Source organism: Caretta caretta, chromosome 14 (genome assembly GCF_965140235.1).
Source record: "Caretta caretta isolate rCarCar2 chromosome 14, rCarCar1.hap1, whole genome shotgun sequence".
In the NCBI taxonomy this organism is placed as follows: domain Eukaryota; kingdom Metazoa; phylum Chordata; order Testudines; family Cheloniidae; genus Caretta; species Caretta caretta.
In genome coordinates, this window is record NC_134219.1 from 39,794,336 (window position 1) to 39,806,716 (window position 12,381).

At 55.0% G+C, this 12,381-nt stretch overlaps 1 protein-coding gene across 1 annotated transcript in view; it reads right to left on the reverse strand.

The window, feature by feature from the left end:
* Positions 1-12,381, reverse strand: part of LOC125629622 (zinc finger protein RFP-like) — a 164,111-nt gene that overhangs the window by 20,499 nt on the left and 131,231 nt on the right. The window lies entirely within an intron of this gene.

Consider the following 12,381-nt stretch of genomic DNA (forward strand, 5'->3'; position numbering starts at 1 on the left):
AGCCTGTGCCTCCATCCCTGTGGCTTGGTGTCCGTGTTGGCGACAGTCCCACCCCTATACTGCACAGTCTAATACCAGCTCCTCTCTCTTGCCAGCACCATGAAACCTGCCCTGGAGCCAGCCCTAGAGACCCACCTCTTGCGAGCTGCCCTTCACTCCGTCTTCACCCTGGGCACAGAGAAGGACACCACCGGCATCCAGGTACCTCCTCGTCCTCCATCCTCCTCCTCTTCCCGTGTAGTCCTTGGTCCCTGCTCCCTTGATTCGCTGGAGCTCCACCTTTAGGGGTGGGGTAGCGGAGATGGAACAAGCTGCAGGGTTGGATCCTTCCCTCCAGCAGGGAAGAGATTACCCCTCCCTGGGGGATTTCTTTCTTTCTTTCTTTCTTTCTTTCTTTCTTTCTTTCTTTCTTTCTTTCTTTCTTTCATAAGCCGTGTTTTGCCCAGAAGCCCAGCTTCCATCCAAAGCAACTTGGCTGTTTCATACTCTTCTGCCTCCAAGGCCCTCTGCAGAGACCTGCTAAGCTCATGGATCAAAGGTCCAGAGGTCATCAATTCTTGTGAATTGCCTGCAGTGCGATGTGAAGGAGAGAGGCCGGGAGATGTTTTTGGGAGTCTCCCCAGTGCTTCCCAGAGAGCCCTCTTCCCATCCTGTGGCAGGTGTAGGCCCAGGTTCCCTAACTCTGACCCATGCTTTGCAGGCTCTCCACAAAGTCATCCCAGAGGTCCTGGATGCCATGCTGGGGAACCTACTGGCAGAGTCCCCAGACACAGACAGGCTCCACTTCATCTTGGAGGTGAGCCCCATTTGACCATAAGTCTTTGGGGGGCTGGTAAGGAGAGACTGGAAGATGCATTTTCTACTCTCCTAGCTGGGTCCTAGCTGGGTCCCCAATGGGCCGTCCTTGGTTTGGGAGGTCAGAGCAATGTAGTGTCAGGTCCTTCCTTCTTGAGGGACAGAGGAAGGAGCTGGGACTTCAAGCCAGAGCTCTGCCTGGTTCTGCTGAGCACTAAGTACAGGGCTCCTGGCTGTCCTGGGGAGTGAGAGTCTGAAAATGCACCCTTCCCCCACCCCTCCAACACACAGAGCCCATGAGATTTGGGAGATGGTTCTCTGAGAAGAGGCATATGCTCCTTCCTAGAGAAACAGGAGGAGCCCAGGGAATCAGCCCTTCCCTCTGATCTGCTCTGAAATTCCTGGGGGGATTGTGCTCTCAGTCACTCCCTACATCCCCCCAAGGATTTGCATAGCAGGGAAGGGCCAAGGGTTCAGTCTCCTTTCTGGTGAACTGTTCAGGAATTAGGCGTTCTGGGAGGATGGGACCAGCCCCGACCCCGAACATTGTCCCAATCTAGAGAGACGCTGAGAAGTTGTGACCTGAAGGGTACAAGCTGCATCTTGGGGGAAAGAATCCCCTTCTAAAGCTCTGCCATCAAGGACTCAGATATTGCCCCCTGCGCAGAATGTCTCAGGCCCCTGGGGCTGGGGGCATGGGGCTCATTTGCAAAGCAGGTGCAGCTGACCACTGAGTCTGACCTGCCTCCTTTCCCCACAGCATGTCAACCTCTGGGTCGTGTCTAGGGTGTCGCCGGAGCGAGCCAGGGCTATCAGGAGCAGCACAGCCCTGCTGAGATACACAGTCACCCTCCCTGAGTTTGACGTAAGTGAGCTCCGAGCCCAGCTTGCTGGCTCCAGGGGGAGGCGGGCTGGTTCCAGTGGGCTGCAGGATCTGCTGCTGCCGGGGCTGTGGCTTAGGAGGGTTCTTCATGGGGAGGCAGTCAGAGCAGGACTGAGCTAGGCTTGAGTCAAGTTCTTCTTGTCCTGGTTCAGTGTTGTCCCTGGGCCTTTAAGGGGCCCATGCTCCAGCCCCTGCTTAGCATCCCAAAGCAGCTCCGGGCTCCCTTGGCAGCAGAGCAAATGAAGGGTCGATCTCAAGCTCCTCTCCCCCAGCATCTCCTGCAGAGGGGCTAAGAGGATGGAGCCCTCTGGCCCAGGGGGGACAGGGAGCTGAGAGGAAAATGCTGATGGAGTCCCCTCTGCTCTCCCTTCCATTAGATCTCAGCTGAGTTCCCTCGGATGGGTCACCATGTGGCCCAGCTGGCTCTATTTGTCAGCGATCCAGACAAGGACATCAGCCGGCAGGCCAGGGAGGGGACTTACCGGCTCTACCAACTGCTGCTCCAACAGAGGGGTAAGGAACCCAGCTGGGAGACGGAACCCAACAGGGGACTAAGAGTGACCACAGGTGGATAATGGGACCCCAGACCATTTCTCTCAGACTGACCCCAGCCGGAGGACAAGTCTCTCTCTGCCTCTGTTCTTCTCCACTCCACTGTGCAGCCACCAATGGGATTGGAAGGACACAGAAACTGCAACCAGAATGAGGAGAAAAGTCTCTCTCTCTCTCTCTCTCTTCCAGGCCTGACCATACATGACGTGGAAGATCTCTGGTGCTATGACTGGCACCAGGACAGCAGGCTCTTGGGCTACAAGAACACAGCCAGAGTGGGGGAGGTAAGGGCACTGTGCCAGGGCATGACACAGCTCAGGGAGTGGGGCTGGCTGGGCTCCCTGCAGTGGATGCCTCCTGGAGACAGGAAAAGAGCCCGCTCCTTATTTCCAGCTCAGAGTTCCTCATCCAGCAACCAGTGGGACAGGCTGGTGCTAAAGGTCCCACATTGGAACCTCGCTAGTTGCCGTGATTTGAGGAGAATCCCCCGTGGGTGAGTTAAGATAGGATTATGGCTCTGGGTGTCTCTCTGCTCCTTGTCCCCCTGGCTAATCCCCAAGTGTCTGAGAGGAGAGCACTGGCTCAGTCAGTCACAATTGCTTGATCAGACCCTTGTTTCATTCCCTGCACCCTGTAGGAGCAGAGAAAGGAGGTGGGGTTTGCCCAATTCCATTGCCGGTCAGGAAGCAGAATGCCCCAACCTGGGAACTGGGTAGGGGACACAGTGAGCTCCAGAGCCAATATGGACCACATGGGCCCCCCTCATGTCTCCAGACCCAGCCAGGGAATGGCAGAGTATCTGGACCTCAGCCACTGTTCCAAAGAAGCACATTGTCACTGAGCCAAGATGCGGCTCCTTGCTGCACAAGTAGAAAATCAAAGACACCCCTGCCCCGCCCCCGTCTCACAACTGTGGTGAGAATATCCAAACCTTCGAACACACCGGAACACAGTGCCCCCAGACTGGAGTCAAAGGTGAAATGGGTGATTTCCATAACATCACAGAGGAGGCCTTGGAATGGCTCCTGGATCGACAAGGGCATCTACAGAACGCTCCTCCACAGACGCCCCGTGAGAGAGACTGTGTGAGCTTGTCCCGCCTCCCACAAGCTGAATTGCTGCAGCGGAAGAAAAGTCTCCGAGGAGCGTCTGGGACGGGGACTGGGCCATGAGTCTCCTTGTCCTTGTCAGGCTGCAGGTTGGATTCCCCTTGAAGAAACCAAGGAGCTGCAGAGGCCATAGCCAGCAACTAGAGAAATTACTTAGCTGGGGGAAGAGACCTCTGGTCTGTCAGCTCCAACCCCCTCCCCCCCACAACAGCACACACAAACTCCTCTAGCCGCTGAGGTGCAGGAGATCTCTCTGCTGGAAGCAAGACAGGGTCCCCTGTCGTCTCTGTGCCCTGCACAGCAGAGTGTGCCTGCTCACACACATTAGAGATCCATTTCCAGCCCATCCTGGCCCCTGCCATAAATTGCCTTCCCGAAAGAGCCACCGGAGGCTTTGGTCCCTCAGCATCTGCCACCTTTTAATAAAGGGGCTTCTCTGAGCCCTGGGACCCTGAAAGCCTCCTGGGGAATGAAGTGCCTTGGCCACAGCAGCTCTCTTCCCCACCCTTTGGGGCACTAGACACCATTGTACTGCCAGGACTTGGAGGCTGGCTTTGGGCAATCTGCTTGATCCTTGTGTCCTCTTGGTTTTAGGTCTTTGGAAAATTTTTCTCCGTCGAGCAGAGAAGATCCTTCCTGCGGACAGCAGTGCTGGCCATCCACGACCCCCTGCTGCGTATCAGCCAGGCTGGGCTGGTGCTTGTCTACTCCCTCCTGGGGGAAGCCCAGCAACTGATGGGGGACACAGTAAGCAGCTGCAATCGACTGAGGAGCTTGGGGTGGGGCCCAGGGCCCCATTCCCATCCTATCGGCATTCGCTGGTCTGGTAGCAAGGAGCCTAGTGGGGACTTCTGGACTTCATGGACTTCTGTTCTTAGGATGTGGTGCTCTGCTATCACTCCTGGGAAGGACAGGAGAGTCCCCTAAGTGCCCTCTGTGAACCTTTCCTGCCCCACAGAGCTGCACCCATTTCCCCATGGCCTAGTGTCCATGTCACCCAAGCCACCATCGAGAGTTGCTCCCATCCCTGGCAGCCTGGGAGGCCAAGGACTGACTGGTGATGGCGACTGAGCAGGAAGGGCTGAGGCACATGGGCGTGGGAAGCTGGTCTTGCTGCTGGTAGGGCTGGACCCGCTCTCAAGAGATTGGGAGGATTCAGTTAGCAGGGGCTGCTGACCTGCCCCGTTCACCAGGGCTGCCATCAGCTTTTGTCACTGGGGTGACTTGGGGAAAGGTCTCAAGCTCTCCCCATCCCACTTCACTGCTGCCAGAATCCCTCCGGCCCCCCCACCCTTCTAGAGCCCCCTCTCTGCCCTATCTGGGTGGGGATGGAGGTGGGGGTGGAGGAGAGGGTACTCCGAATTTGAGCGGTGTCCCCAGGTGGGTTGGAGGTAGAACAGCTGTCAGGGGCACTGGTGGGGAGGTGGCAGGAGCTCACCCGACAAGGAGGGGGGTTGGCACTGGAGGTCACTAGAGAGGACAGCAAGCCTCCATCCTGGGGGTCAGGAGGGTGAATCCACCACTCAGACATGAGCAGCTGCTGGGTGGAAATGATGGCGCTGGTTCCAGGTGCCCTTCATCCTCCCTGATTCCTGGGGAGTGTCTCAGTCTCTGACATGTTCTCGTTCCCCTGCAGCACGAGGATGTCACAGCCAAGGTCATGGGCCAGCTTCACATCATCCGGCACTTGCACCAGATGCCCGAGGCGCTGCAAGGGCTGTGGCTCATCTGATGCTCTTCAAGGTTCCCCTCCCTGTTCAGCAAGTCCCGCTCCCTGCTGCAGGTACTGCTCTGTCTCACTATAAATGGGGGGCTAGTGGAAGCGGAAATGGAGGCCCCGGCACTCACAGAAACTCTCTCCCCTCTCTGTAGAGCTGGGTCCTTCCCTCGGCCCCCCAGATACCTTCATCTGGGGCAGGAGCTCTTTCCCTCACACCCACATCCCTCCCCTCTTTCCTTGATCTCACCCCCATCCCATTCCCCGTGCTCCCAGGCAGAGATCTTCCTGCCCCATATGGCGCAGAAGGACCTTTGTGTCAGGGCTACAGACTGTCTGCCCAACTAAAGCTCAGGAAGCTCCACATTTGAGGAGGTGAGGATGGGACAGAGGCTCCGGGCTAGCTTCATCTCCTGCCCTTTATTCTTCCTTTGGCCCTTCTCTGGGCTCTCAGAGTCTGACATGAAGAGGAGCTTCCTCCCCCCATGTCTTCTAGGCCCCGGGGTGTGTGACAGCCTCCCAGATGGGTGCAGTCAGAAGCTGAGCCACCTCAGGGAGCAGTGGGGACAGGTCCCTTGTCCTAGGAAACCAAGCAGTGGTAGTTCTCAAAGTGGCTGAGAGGGAAGAGCCCGCTCCCTCATGGAGGTAAGAGCCATTGACTTCTTTGTGCATTTGGGTTTCTTGGGGGAGAAATGGGATCCCTGCTGCATAGCCTGGCTGGGAGCTTCCCCCATCCCTGGGACAGAAAAATCTCCATCAATGTGCCACCCTTGTTTTTTTCCTAGCAAGAGGCTCCCAGAGAACTCCTCCTCAAACCTGTTCTCCTGGGAGCGTTTCTGGGAGGAGGCTCCCGTCCTTCAGTCTCCAACTCCATCATGCAGTCTCTTTCACCTAACATCTCCGCTCTCCAGCTCCACTTTCTGCAGCAGGACAAACGGACCTTCAGCTCCAAGAGAACAGACTCTGACCTCCTTCTGATCAGCAATGGGGTTTCACCATCCCCTCAGCCAAGCTGTCAGCTGGGCTGGACCGGATTTGAAGGAGGAGGGTATCTAACAGGGTGGCTTGGCCTATGGCTGCCTAGCCTGGGGCTAGGCCAAATTGATGACCACAAGTGAGCCCCACCTGAGAGGAAACAAGGGAAAACAGCAGCAAAAGTACAGAAGCAAAGCAAGCTGTTCAGTAGACGGCCTTGGGCCAAACCCTGGAGTCCAGGGTAGGACTGGCTTCTCTCACCGTCCCTAAGGAAGGGGACATAGAAGACCCTAGAAACCCAAGAAGGGCAGGCCGAAGCAAAATCAGGCTGAGGAAGAACTCCCCACGAGGGTGGAAGGCCTTGTTTCTGTTCAAGACATTTTTGGACTTTGTTTGCAAGAAGCACGACCCAGGAAGGAGTGGAGTAAAGGACAGTCACCTGGTTGGAGGGCTGAGTTCCCAGCCAACAAACTGCAAGAGTGAGTATCAGCGGGGTTGCTAGCCCAGCTAGAAAGCGGTGACACGAGGCCTGGCCAGCATCTAGCGGTGAGTGAACTCTGGTACACACCCAAAGTGGCTGTGTCTGGAGCCCTGTGTAGCCTCTTCTGTGGGAAGTTCCCATGGGTCAGTGGGGCCGGAATCTCTCCAGCTCCTTTGGTCTCTTTGTGCTTCACACGAGATGTCTGGTGAACTGCCCTTGAACTCTGGTCCCAGCACCGGTCATAAATTATTTGCTACCTTCAGAGAGACAGGGCACAGCTCAGCCTGTTGGGTAGGCTGGAGACTCACACTTCACTCGAACACACAACACTGAGGTGGTTTGGGAAGCATAGTGACAAAGAAGAGATTTAAGTGATACTAAGCAAGAGAAAGAGACAAATTTCAAAGAGAGAAACAAAACACAACACACTTTGTCGTGACTAAAACTGAATCTTAACAAGTCACAATCTTTGCCTTAGCAGTTTCCAGATGAACATCTCAGCTTTCCTAACAGACCTTCTTTGATGTCCCTGTAGGGTAGAAAACTTCTCTGTCGTATCCGCTGATTTGATTGCTTCGTCTTCTGGTTTCAGACCCTCTGTTCTCCTTCTGGGGTGCCTGGACCCTGATTGTAACATCTCTCTGGCCCAGCCTCTTACACAGATGTGTGCTGCAGCCAGCCTAGCGCAGGGAGCAGTGGGGGCAGATGATCTCCTCCTGTCAGACCAAGCAACATGGGTCCCATTGAGGCTTAGATGGAAGATCCCAGGCATCTCCTGGAGGTAAGAACCGTCCACTCTTCTGGGCACTTGGGGCTGTTGCAAGAAAGAGGGGGCTCCTGTTCCATAGCCTATTTGTCCTCATGACTGTGTTTTTTTATTCTCAGAGGGTGTGTCCGGGACCCTGGAGACTGTTTCGTGCAGGAGGTTTGAGCGGGGAGAGATCACTCACTGTCATGACCCCTGGGTCATTAACCCGGGTCTGCAGGGTTCCTGGGAGCAGCCAGCCTCCAGCACGCCACCTGGAAGCCTACGAAAAACTGCTTACCTCGGACTTACGAAGTCCAGACCCAGTTTGAGGCTCCTATTGGCAGAGTCCCAGAGCAGCTTATCGGCCCCCCGGGACCTCCTTAAACCAGCAGCAGGAACAAGAAGCTGTCTGAACAGCCGCGCTCCTCCCCGGCTCTGGACCGTTTGTTGGCTGTTCCTGCTCCCACTCCCCAGGCTTGATTTCCTGGCATCCGGACTCGGGGTGACTCATCTGACTTGAGGTTCTGAACACAATTTGGTCTTTTGCTTCTGACCACTAGGTCTGGCTGCCCATTACCCAGCCATGACACTGACTTTTCTTCAATTCCTTCAATGCCCTTTTCTGCTCTCCAGCTCTGCTCTCCCAGCAAGACACACCAATCCCTTGGCTCCCAGAGTCCTGCTTGCCTGCTAGTCAAGGGCTCAGGGGGAATGCTTGTCTTGCCCCCTCCCACACCACAGCTTCTTTTCCTCGGGGACTCTCCCTAGCGCAGAGGAGAATCCGTCCTGGCAGCAATTCAGGAAGTCACAGAAGGGACGGTCTGCTCAGCTCCCTCTGCAATGCCACTGCCCGAGACCATTAGGAGTGGGTGCCCAGTGACTGCGCCGGCAGCTCCTTGAGAGACTCCTGGGAGCAGGGTAGTCGTGTTTCACGGTGACCACGGGAAGCCAAACAAAGAGTGCGGCATTGAGGAGACTCTTCTGCTGTCCCAAATGGTTTCTGTTCTCCTGCACGGTCAGACCGTGGGGCCGGGTGGAAGAGCTGTTTGGTGATGAGTCGGAGGATTCACCATACAGGTGCAACAGCTGCAGATCCTGGAGTTCCTCTGGTCGGGTTACCATGTGTCCAGATTTTCCCGGACATGTCCGGCTTTTTGGGTTTTCAATCGCCCTCAGGGAGGAATTTGTCAAACTCTACAAAGGTCCAGGATTTCCCTCCCAATGCAGCACTCTGGAGGCCGGGGGCGGGGAGCTGCGTGCTCTGCAGGGGAGCGCGGCACTGTGTCTGGCTCCGCACCCCAGACACAGTGCTCTGAGCAGCAGGCTAAGGGGGCTGGAGGGCTGGAGAAGGGGCATGGGGTCCCAAGGGACAGTCAGGGGACAGGGAGCACAAGGGGTTGGATGGGTCAGGGGTTCTAGGGGGAGCCTGTCAGGGGGTGGGCATAGGGAGAGGGTTCAGGGGAGTCAAGGGACAGGGAGCAGGGGGGGTTGGATGAGGCGGAGGTTTGGGGAGGAAGTCAGGGGCAGGGAGCAGGGAGGGTTAGATGGGTCGGGGGTTCTGCGGGGGCAGTCAGGAAACAGGGAGTGGTTGGATAGATGTGGGAGACCTGGGGGTCTGTCAGGGGGCGGGGGTGCAGATAGGGGGCGGGGCAGTAAGGGGACAGGTAGGGGGTGGACTTCTGGGGGGGCAATTAGGGTGGAGGGTTCTAAGGAGGGGTCAGTTGGAGACAGGGAGAAGGAAGGCTTAGATAGAGGGCAGAGTCCTGGGAGGGGGCGATCAGGGGACAAGGAGCAGGGGGGTTGGATGGGTTGGCAGTTCTGTGGGGGGCAGGAAGTGGTAGGGAAGAGATTGGGGGCAGGGCTACCACTCCCCCCCCCCCATTGGAGTGTCCTCTTTTCTGAAAGTTCAAATATGGTAACCCTACCCTATTGGCCCAGCCTCCACTCCTGAGAGTTCAGGCGAACCTCCCCCTGTTCTCAGGGAGTCTTTGGCTTTGGCGGCTGGGCCTGCCTGCCGAGACAGAGGACTCAGTGTTTCCATCCGGCTGCTTAGTTGCAAATGCAGCCGTCCAAAGACGTGAAGAATGGAAGCGAAAGAGCAAAGCTGGACCGTCCGCTGAGCTCCTGCAATCAAGTGAGCCCAGCCTGGGAGAGACGAGGGAAAGTGGCCAAGGTGGCTGGTGGCTGCAGGGAGTCAGGGGAGGAGAAATAAATAGTTCATGATGAATCCTAAGGGCTTTGTCTTGTGTGGTGAAGGGTTTAAAATGGGTCTAGTTACGATCACATTCAACTTTACAATCGCTGTGTGTGATTGAAGGGCAGGTCTGGAAAGGTCAGAGGTCCCTCGAGGAGCTTCAATCTCAGATTCTGTCCCTATTGCCTGCTTTGACCAGCTGATCTCAACCCAACACATCCCTCAGGTGGTCGCAGTGGTGAGCTCTTTCCCTCTTTTTCTGGATTAGCCGCCAGCATGGGGACAGGATACATGTGGCCAAGGAAATGGAGAGGCGTGGGGGTCACGTGCAGAGGCATGCAGATAACTTGCAGAGTTGCCTGTTAATGCAGCTCCCATGTGCGAAGCACGGTAGGGTACCGTGCACTCCGGGGCACCATTTCCAATTCTGGTGATGGCGTGGAGGATAATTTCACCATGATTCCAGGGGCTACTTAGGCACCTGAAAACTTTAGTGTTTTGGCACATAACTTAGCAATGAGCTGACAGGAACACTTGCCAGACTCTTTTCCGGGGAAGACAGCTATAAGAATGGATCCAGGGAATGGTTCTGTATCTCTGAGCTGTTTGGACACTTTCAGGGAACATTCCCGATGCAAGACAGAGATCCCCAAAATTATCCTGGGTAACCCTGAGAGGCTTATGGAAAACTAGCAGATCCCACATCTCTGCTGTCACTTTGCATGGACAAACTTGGACTGTCCCAACCTGTTCATATATTTTACCTGCTTTAACCTCTCAAGAACTTTCATATATAAAAGAAAGAAAATTAAATAAATGACGTAGTACACCGATATAGGGCTGTAGCGTAAACCCGACCTCAGAGTTGTCCCATTGATATGGAATTATTCACAGCACTAATTAAAGTTAAACCTGCATGTAAGTGTTAAGCCGAGATTAAGGCCACAGTTTATGAGAGGTACAGATACAAGAAGAGAAGAGCTGTGCAAAGACTGAAATACCACTTAGAACTTGGCCCAAACAATGCATCATGAAAAATAAACTCATCCTGTTATACAGTAATAGAGCTGGTTCAAAAGGGTTTTACACTGACAATGCAACCTTTTAACGAAAAATGCCGCTTTGGATTACATTGTTCATTTGAACAAAGTTCCCTTTTTAAAAAAAAAACATTTTGGATTTCTCTGCCCCCTTGAGAGAGAAGGTGGAGTTTTTCCCACCAAAACTAAACAAAAATTTGATCATTAAAAACATTTGCAAATAAGTTTGAAGAATATGGCGGGGGGGGGGGGGGAGTGGTTTCTTCTTCAATTTTCATGAACCTCTCCACCCTTGCTATTTTTGACCAGTTCTAATTATGAATAAATGTCTGTATGTACATGGATGATAAATATGTCGGCTACTGAAACATTTACAAACAATGGCTCTCATCAGGAGCACTGAAGTCACATTACGTAGAGAAACAGGCCTGCAGGGTTCACATTCTCAAAGACATAAACCGCCCCAGGACGGGAATGTCACACACAATACAACATGACTGGCCCGGATAGGTTAGGTCCGTGTTTTGCAGTTGCTGGCAAATTGTGCTTTTCTGAGGTCGGGGGGAGGTGTGGGGGGGTTATATTTGAAAGGAGTTCTTCATCCTCTCCCACTCTCCTCCGGGGTGCCGGAACAGGGGGGACCAGGGCCCACCACTTTTTACTGGCCATAAGTGTGAGCGACTGGATGAGTGGGGAGAGAATGGAGCTGGGGTGGGGGGGGCGGGGTTTTGGAGGCAAGGGGCGGCGTGAAGTGGGAGCTCAGGGACCAGGTGCTGGTTCCATGTGCCCTTAATCCTCCCTCATTCCTGGGGAGTGTCTCAGTCTCTGACATGTTCTCGTTCCCTTGCAGCACGAGGATGTCACAGCCAAGGTCATGGGCCAGCTTCACATCATCCGGCACTTGCACCAGATGCCCGAGGCGCTGCAAGGGCTGTGGCTCATCTGATGCTCTTAAAAGTTCCCCTCCCTGTTCAGCAAGTCCCGCTCCCTGCTGCAGGTACTGCTCTGTCTCACTGTAAATGGGGGGCTAGTGGAAGTGGAAATGGAGGCCCCTGGCACTCACAGAAACTCTCTCCCCTCTCTGTGGACCTTGGTCCTTCCCTCGGCCCCCCAAATTCCTTCATCTGAGGCAGGAGCTCTTTCCTTCACACCCACATCCCTCCCCTCTTTCCTTGATCTCACCCCCATCCCATTCCCCGTGCTCCCAGGCAGAGATCTTCCTGCCCCATATGGCGCAGAAGGACCTTTGTGTCAGGGCTACAGACTGTCTGCCCAACTGAAGCTCAGGAAGCTCCACATTTGAGGAGGTGAGGATGGGACAGAGGCTCCGGGCTAGCTTCATCTCCTGCCCTTTATTCTTCCTTTGGCTCTTCTCTGGGCTCTCAGAGTCTGACATGAAGAGGAGCTTCCTCCCCCCATGTCTTCTAGGCCCCGGGGTGTGTGACAGCCTCCCAGATGGGTGCAGTCAGAAGCTGAGCCACCTCAGGGAGCAGTGGGGACAGGTCCCTTGTCCTAGGAAACCCCAAGCAGTGGTAGTTCTCAAAGAGGCTGAGAGGGAAGAGCCCGCTCCCTCATGGAGGTAAGAGCCATTGACTTCTTTGGGCATATGGGTTTCTTGGGGGAGAAATGGGATCCCTGCTGCATAGCCTGGCTGGGAGCTTCCCCCATCCCTGGGACAGAGACATCTCCATCAATGAGCCACCCTTGTTTTTTTCCTCGCAAGAGCCTCCCCAGAGATGTCCTCAAACCTGATCTCGTGGGAGCATTTCTGGGAGGAGGCTCCCGTCCCTCAGTCTCCAACTCCATCATGCAGTCTCATTCACATAACATCTCCGCTCTCCAGCTCCACTTCCCGCAGCAGGACAAATGAACCTTCAGCTCCTAGAG